Source organism: Hordeum vulgare, chromosome 2H (assembly GCF_904849725.1).
Source record: "Hordeum vulgare subsp. vulgare chromosome 2H, MorexV3_pseudomolecules_assembly, whole genome shotgun sequence".
Lineage (NCBI taxonomy): Eukaryota > Viridiplantae > Streptophyta > Magnoliopsida > Poales > Poaceae > Hordeum > Hordeum vulgare.
In genome coordinates this window covers 199999781-200009150 of record NC_058519.1, presented here as the reverse complement: position 1 = coordinate 200009150, position 9370 = coordinate 199999781, and positions in this window count along the sequence as shown.

Genomic DNA, 9370 nt, shown 5'->3' with positions numbered 1-9370 from the left:
CTCCTCATGGTCCCAACTGACGTAATTCCACCGCCATAAATTCCTATAAATACATAACCCCCCAAAAAGAAACCTAGATCGGGAGTTCCGCCGCCACAAGCCTCTGTAGCCACCAAAACCCAATCAGGAGCCCGTTCCGGCACCCTGTCGGGGGGGGGGGAATCCATCTCTAGTGGCCATCTTCATCATCCCGACGATCTCCATGACGAGGAGGGAGTAGTTCTCCCTCGGGGTTGAGGGTATGTACCAGTAGCTATGTGTTTGATCTCTCTCTCTCGTGTTCTTAAGCTGTCTTGATCTCGATGTACCGCGGGCTTTGCTACTATAGTTGGATCTTATGATGTTGTTCCCCCTCTCCCTTCTTGTAATGAATTGAGTTTTCCCTTTGGAGTTATCTTATAGGATTGAGTCTTTAAGAACACTTGATGTATGTCTTGCACGTGTCTATCTGTGGTGACAATGGGATATTCATGTGAGCATTTGATGTATGTTTTGGTGATCAACTTGCGGGTTTCGTGACATCGAGAATCTATGCATATGGGTTGGCACACGTTTTGACTCCCCGGTAGAAACTTTGGGGCACTCTTTGAAGCTCTATGTGTTGGTTAAATAGATGATTCTGAGATTGTGTGATGCATATCGTATAATCATGCCCACAGATACTTGAGGTGACAATGTAGTATCTAGGTGACATTAGGGTTTTGGTTCATGTGTGTCTTAAGGTGTTATTCTAGTACGAACTCTATGATGGATCGAACGGAAAGAATAGCTTCGTGCTATTTTACTACGGACTCTTGAATAGATTGATAAGAAAGAATAACTTTGTGGTGGTTTCGTACCCGACAATAATCTCTTCGTTTGTTCTCCGCCACTACTGGAATTTATAATTTTGTTGTCTGCCATGGCTGACGGCAAAGGGGGAACCACGGATGGCAAAGGCTTTGCCGTCCGTCAGCGGACGCCAAAGTAGACGGGAAAAAATTCCTGGGAAGAGGTTCTTTGCCGTCTGCTTTTGTAAAGTGGACGGCAAAGAATCTTTGCCATGAGGGGGCAAACGACAAATTAAATAGGACGACAGATCCACCAATGGTCCCGTTAAGTGTTTGTCTGCCCTCGCCCCTTTGCCATGAGGGGGCTGACGGCAAAGAGGGGAACCAGCCCCTCTCTCCCCTCTTTGCCGTCTGCCCTCCCCCCTTTGCCATGAGGGGGCTGACGGCAAAGGGGGGAACCAGCCCCTCTCTCTCCCCTCTTTGCTATCTGCCCTCCCCCCCTTTGCCATTAGGGGGCTGACGGCAAAGGGGGAACCATCCCCTCTCTCTCCCCTCTTTGTCGTCTGCCCTCCCCCCTTTGCCATGTGGGGGCAGACGGCAAAGGGGTGAACCAACCCCTTTTTATTTTATTTCTTATTATATCCAGCAATTTTCACAATAATCAGGATATATATATATATATATATATATATATATATATTTGACAAAAATAACTTTGCTTACTCATAAGCATATTAAAATAACTTTCATCCATAGTACATACATATTATGCAAGTTGCATCCGTACCAAACCATATATTACACCAGTTTCATCCACATGCATACAAAGTTTCATATATATATCCATATACTACAATAGTTTCAATACAAGATTCCCTGAAGCCACGGAACAAGGAATCATATTCAAGCATTCCATCAATATAATCGAAGCTTCCCGTGAAGTGAATGTAATCTGCAAAATGACAAATAAGAAAGTTAGAATAATAATACTAGATGAAGAAGTATATATAGGTTATTTCAGAGAGAACTTAGCTAAGTATAGCCCATTTAATAGCTAAGTTAGGTGGAATAGGTCATCTTGGAGCTACATAACCTTATTATGTCATTTAGGAGAGAACTTAGCTAAGTATAGGTCATTCTAGAGCAAACTTGGATAAAATATGTCATTTTGTAGCCAACTATGATTATTAATCCATTTTGACATTATTGTGTCATTTTGGAGCTAAATTAGTCATTTTAATGAGCTAACCAAGGTTCTTATGATGTTTTTACCTAATTATGCTAATTATGTCATTCTGGAGGATAATTAGCTAAGTATGTCTTTGTTAGGGAAACTAACCTACGCAGAAGAAGAAAGAGAAGAAGCAAGAAGAGAAGAAGAAAGAGAAGAAAAAGAAGAATAAGAAGAAGAAGGAGGAGGAGGAGAAGGAGAAGGAATAGGAGAAGAAGAAGAAAAGAACAAGGACAAGAAGAAGGAGGAGAAGGAGGAGAAGAAGGAGAAGGAGCTTCTCTCCTCCTTCTCCTTCTTCTCCTTCTCCTTGTTCTTCTCTTCTTCACTTCCTTCTTTTCATTTTTCCTCTTTCTTCTCCTCTTGTCCCCTTCTTCGGGCTAAATTAGCTAATTATGCCTTTTTGGAGCTAATTATGTCATTTTGAGGATAATTAGGTAAGTATAGGTCATGTTTTACTAAATAGACCATTTTGGAGCGAAGTAAGCTAATTATGTCATTTAGGTGGAAGCCTAGTTAACTATAGGTCATTTCGGAGCTACTTGGGTAAAATATGTCATTCCGGAGCAAACTATGCTTATTAAGCCATTTTGGATCCAGCTAAGCTAATTATACGCCATTTAATACCTAAGTTAGGGGGAATAGGTCATCTTGGAGCTACGTAAGCCTTATTATGTCATTTAGGAGAGAACTTAGCTAACTATAGCTTATTTTTTATTAAATAGGTCATTTTGGAGCTAACTAAGCTAATTATGTCATTTAGGTGGAAGCCTAGCTAACTATAGGTCGTTTCGGAGCTCACTTGGGTTAAATATGTCATTTAGGAGCTAACAATGCTTATTAAGCCATATTGGATCTAAATTGGCTAATTATATCATTTAGGTGGAAGCCAAGCTAAGTATATAATATTCATGAGCTAACCAAGGTTCTTATGCCATTTTGAGCTTATTATTTCATTTTTACCTAAATTGGTCATTTTAATAAGCTAACCAAGGTTCTTATGATGTTTTCACCTAACTAAGCTAATTATGTCATTTTGTAGGATAATTAGCCAATTTAGTCTTTGTTGGATGAGTCTAAGCTACTAGAAGAAGAGAAAGAGAAGAACCAAGAAGAGAAGAAGAAGTAAAAGAAGGAGGAGGAGGAGGAGGAGAAGGAGAAGGAAGAGGAGAAGAAGAACAAAAGAAGGATAAGGAGGAGGAAGAAGAAGGAGAAGAAGGAGAAGGAGGAGCTCCTTCTCCTTCTCCTCCTTCTTGTCCTTCTTCTTGTCCTTCTTCTTCTCTTCTTCTTCTTCTTCTTCTTCTTCCTCTTGCTTCTCCTCTTGTCCCCTTCTTCGGGCTAAATTATCTAAGAATGCCTTTTTGGAGCTAATTATGTCATTTCGAGGATAACTAGCTAAGTATAGGTCATGTTTTATTAAATAGACCATTTTGGAGCGAACTAAGCTAATTATGTCATTTAGGTGGAAGCCTGGCTAACTATATGTCGTTTCGGAGCAAACTAGGGTTAAAATGTCATTTTGGAGGATAATTAGCTAAGTATATGTCATTTTGGAGCTAATTATGTCATTTTGAGGATAATTAGCTAAGTATATGTCATTTTTATTAAATAGACCATTTTGGAGCTAACTAAGCTAGTTATGTCATTTAGGTGGAAGCCTAGCTAACTGTAGGTCATTTCGGAGCTAACTTGGGTAAAATAGGCCACTCTGGAGCAAACTATGCTTATTAAGCCATTTTGGATCTAGCTAAGCTAATTATAGGCCATTTAATACCTAAGTTAGGGGGAATAGGTCATCTTGGAGCTACCTAAGCCTTATTATGTCATTTAGGAGAGGACTTAGCTAAGTATATGTCATTTTTTACCAAATAGGTCATTTTGGAGCTTACTAAGCTAATTATGTCATTTAGGTGGAAGCCTAGCTAACTATATGTTGTTTCGGAGCTAACTTGGGTTAAATATGTCATTTTGGAGGATAATTAGCTAAGTATATGTCATTTTGGAGCTAATTATGTCATTTCGAGGATAATTAGCTAATTATATGTCATTTTTATTAAATAGACCATTTTGGAGCTAAGTAAGCTAATTATGTCATTTGGGTGGAAGCCTAGCTAACTATAGGTCATTTCAGAGCTAACTTGGGTAAAATAGGTCATTCCGGAGCAAACTATGCTTATTAAGCGATTTTGGATCTAGCTAAGCTAATTATAGGCCAATTAATACCTAAGTTAGGGGGAATAGGTCATCTTGGAGCTACCTAAGCCTTATTATGTCATTTAGGAGAGGACTTAGCTAAGTATATGTAATTTTTATTAAAATACTAGAAATAACATACCATTATCGTCATCGCAACGGTGAAGCACGGTGGCTGTGGCTTGTTTCACTTGGAGAAGGCTACCCTGGAGAAGGCTCCACTGTAGAAGGGTCGTGCGATACGTTTCGGGAGATATTCTGCACCAAACGTCGTTTGCAATGTGTCGTTAGCATGAGGACACTCTTAAGATCACTCCACTGAATAGAAACTCACCGTCCCCGCCATGTTAATGACTGGCATCACCAGAGGGACTTGGCCGGTCTTCTCCCACATAGAGTGTACATTTGGTTTCGACAAGTCAAACTTTTTAGTTATTAATGAAATGGACATTAAAATGCAAGATTTGAAATAATATGAAGAAGAAACTTACCACGAAGAGCTCGTATATGGCCCTGTTAGACGCATCATTCCGTGCCCTCTCCGCCTCCACCAATGCAGTCGTCATGTCCTCTAGCTCCCTCATCTCCTTATCCTTCTCCGCCATAACCGCGTGCATTGCCTCTCTCTCTCTTTCAGAATAGCAGCCTGCAACACAACTCATTGTTAGCATTGTAATCATATTGGTTCCAACGCACAACATAATGCGGAAAGATAGTTGAGTCCATTAAACTAACCTCGATGGCGAGCTCGACTGGCCGTGGAGGAGGTGTTATCTCCGGAGGGGAGCTCGTTTGGCGTGCCTTTATCTGCCGGAGAGTGCTAGGACAACGTATAAGGCCGTCTCCAATGGCGATCGAGCCATGGGGCCTCCCGTTGCCAGCTATCATCACCAACTCTGGATCAATAGGCCCCTCGCTCGGGTTAAAGTCCTCCCCTTTCCCCGCCTTCCCGTGATCTCTGTACTTCACGAGCTTGTGGTGGGAGGAGATGTTGGTGAAGTTTTCTGGATGCTCGAGGTCAGACTCAGAGAATTCCTTGACCTTCTTGTACGAGGCAGTATGGGCCATCGCATACAGGTCGTACATCTGTGGCACCTCCGTCTTATTGTGACGCGCCTAAAAGAGAGAGAGAGAGGAAAATTGTATTAGTAAAGGTCTCAAGATAGCATTAAGAATGAATTGCATGAGGCATGAAGCAAACCACATACCCAGTTCTCGCCAAATTGGATTAAGTTGACGCTCCCTTGATGGTGTGGCACACCAACCATTTTGCCACGCCTCTCCTTGGCGTTGTTGTGGCTGGCCTCCCACGTTTCGGAGCACCACTCATCCACCAAGGCCTCCTACAATCCAGCTTATCCACACACCATCTCGGGGGCACCTAAGTTAATAAAGATAAATTTGAGCGCGTAAGAACCAAATCAAGGAAACTAACTACAAAGCCTTAATAATATGTAATTACCTTCATGTAATGCTCCTTCTCCATCTTAGAATCATGGCACTTCGCCTTGTCCTTCCTAATACGCCGCGTGGCATAGTAGTCTCGAACAGCCTACACCAGATCCTCGTGCCGAAAGTTTTGAAGTAGGCGGCGACATTCGGTTTCGATAACCCTTGCCGTGTCCTCCTCGTATACCTCCTCACACCTGTAGTAGGTCTGCAAACGAGACAACACCGGTTAGTACAATAACTAGCTATGGTTGATTTATAATTGTGTGAAGGAGAAATTACCCAGAACTGTCGGATCACCATGTCGGCCCTCGTGTGGCACAAAACACCGTCGATCTCCACCTCCGGCGGGGCCGGGGCACCCAAGTAATGCTCCCAGGTCATTCCTACCTCTCGCTCCCGACCGGGCAACGTAACAAACCCTGGGAAGTTTTGACGGCAAAGCACACCAAGGACGTTGTTGGGCTTGCGGACACCCTTGGCAACAATCCAACCCCTACGGTATGACAAATTAAAGCCAAAACATTAGATATTTGAGAAAACATGAAGGCAAAAGGTTAAATAAGAGTAAATTAACTTACTTGTCCCCATTTGGCTTAATCGACCACCTCTGCTCGCAGGTCGCCGGCACGAGCGGGAGCCTCGAACTACCACGTTGGTAGACGGTAGCCCCCTCAACCAGCTCCTCGTCGCTACCAGCATGGCCACTTGGCTCAGCCCAGGTATCCCACTGGGTCTTTGGGGACGTACCCTCATCCCTGCTTTGCTCCGGAGTCGCCTGGAATGAAGCCTCTGGGACACGAGTCTCGTGGGTCGAAGGCTCGTGAACCGGAGACCGTGTAGCCTCCACCTCAGACGAATCCACCCTAGAAGTCCTGTGCTCAGGTGAATTAGCTTGGGGTGGTGGCGGAGACCGTGTAGCCTCCACCTCAGAAGGAGTGGAAGCCACCGCCCTACCTCTCCCGCAGCCACGTGTACCTTTAGTACAACATAAATACCAACATGAGTAACAAAATGTATATAAATACCAATATGCATACAACATGAGTACAACATAAATACCAACATGAATACAACGTGTACCTTTAGTACCTCTCGGCTTCGCGGGGGGTCGACCTCCTCTCACGGGGGGCGGTCCTTGCAGAGTAGAGAGCAACGCTCTCCGAAGAGGCGAGGCAGGAATGGAAGTACCCATCCCACCACCTGCCAACGAAGAAGGAGCCGCGGAGTGCTTTCGACCCTTTCCCACCATCTTTCAACACCTGTCATGACAAAGAGTAAATGAAATTAGTACAACATAAATACCAACATGAGTAATAAAATGTATATAATTTAAGTGTATCATCGTCATAAATACCAACATGACTAATAAAAATTGAATACCTAACATGAACTCAAAATTTATATATAGTAATAGTTGAATACATGACATGAACTAATAACAATTGTGCTCGTCTATATATGCTTCGTGGTCAATAAATGCATCATGATCATTACTATCATCAATAAATGCATCATCATCATCACTATCAGGAAGAACATGTGGAAGGCGACCATTATGTAATCGGTCAAGAAGTGATAGGTCATCCGCAGCAGTAACCTCTTCTTCTTCCAGCTCTTCCTGTTCGGGCTCAGGGGTTAAGACGGATTCACTGTCGGTGTCTACTTCAATGTCCCGGGGTGAAGTAGAGCGGTTCTTGAAACGTTTCTTGGACATACGTGTTTCTTGGAAGAATTCTCCTTCATATGTGTCTGGGTTAATGTGAGGTTCATAATCCTCTTCATGGAGGGTAGGTGGTCTAAAATGTGGTGGCACTTCATAAACGACATCCCAACCTTTGAGATTTGGATCAGTTTGGCACGCCCACGGTAGATAGAAAACTTGTGTCACCTGTTGAGCCGTAATATAGACATCGGGAACATCTAAGTGGGTGTTTTGGTTGATTTTGACTAGTCCTATATGTTCACGAGTCCTTCTAGTCTCCCTCAGCTCAAACCAATAACATTTGAAGACTACAACGGTTGGTGGGTTTTCACCATAGAATAGAAGTTCATAAATTGCTTCAACTCTTCCTAATACTCGGTGCCTCCTTCGCTGATAGCAGAGACAGAACAATTTGTAGTCTTTAGGTCGGGCATAGATAGCTCTTTGCCAAAGGTACGAAAGTGATACCCATTGATGTTGTATTTGTCAAATGAACGGACCTTATAGTCAAAACCATTAGCGACTTGTCTCAACTCGGTGTCCATAGACTCTGCATCAGCCTACAAGTTTAATACGAAATAATGGATGCATTAGCCGCAAATTAGACCCAGAAATCAAATGGGCCCTTAATGGTAATTAATTACCCTTTGTTTGAACCAAGAGATGAAACCGGGATAGTCGCCTCCATGCTTTACGAGAAGCTCATACTCTTCGACGGAATCCTTTTCGATGACCGCTACATCTGAGAATTCGGCGACGTATCGACTATATCAAATATCCGGGGATAAGAGTAGTTCAGAGCAATTAGAAGTTGCGGAACAATAATTTACCGAGAACTTACTCAATGTACGGCCGCACTTCTGTTAGGTTGGTGAAGATATACAATTAAATGGTCCGCCATTCTTCGACATCCAACGATTTCCCTTTTGAAGCACCGGATGGTGCAAGCTTACCTTTGAATAGGCTGAGGTTGGATCGAACTTTTTTGGATCGCCATCATTGTACCGAGGCTTCGGGTTATGCAAATGATGATTTTTGGCTTCGTAGTGTGTTGTCACGAAGTTTGCCGCCTCCTCAGTAATGAATGTCTCGGCCATCGATGCTTCAATTCTACGTTTATGTTTACACTTAGCTCGAAGCGTCTTCTGCATCCTCTCAGTTGAGTAGCACCATCGATTTTGAACGGGCCCCCCATTCTTGCCTCGGTCGGGAGATGCAAAATCAAATGTTGCATTGGATTAAAGAAGCCCGGTGGAAAGATCGGTTCTAATTTGCAGATCAACTCCGCCGCCAACTCTTACATTTCATCTAGCACGCCAGGCGATAGTTATTTCGCACAAAGAGAATAGAAGAAATAGCTCAGCTCTGCTAGTACTAGCCATTCATCCTCAAGGATAAAGCCACGCAACATCACCGACATTACCTGCTCAATCCATATGTGCCAATCATGACTCTTGAGACCAAATATTTTCAATTTCTCAAGACTCTCTCCCCTCTTTACATTCGCAGCATACCCATCGGGGAACATCAACCGCATTTTCACCCACAATAGCATTTCCCTCATAGCTGGCCTTTCAAGATTGAACCATGCCATTGGCTTCGCTATGCTGTGCTTTCCTTTCCGTTGTCGCAAGTTTTGCAACGGTCTATCACATAGAGCCTCGAGGTCGATTCTAGCCTTAGGATTATCTTTTGACTTCCCCTCTATGCCGAACAATGTACCAAAAATGGCCTCCACAATATTCTTTTCAGTGTGCATCACGTCGATGTTGTGTGGGCAAAGGAGGTCTTTGAAGTAAGGCAGATCCCATAAGCATGACTTTTGAGTCCAGGCGTGTTTCGTATTATACCCTTTGAAGTATCCTGGACGCAAAGGATCAGGCTCGAGAGCGTTTAACTGATCAAGGGTCTGTTGGCCTGTCAACGCAGCTGGTGTAGTGTTTTTGACAACTCTACCTTTGATGAAATTCTTCTTGTCTTTTCTGAACTTATGGTCAGGATCGAGGAATTGTCTATGCATGTCGA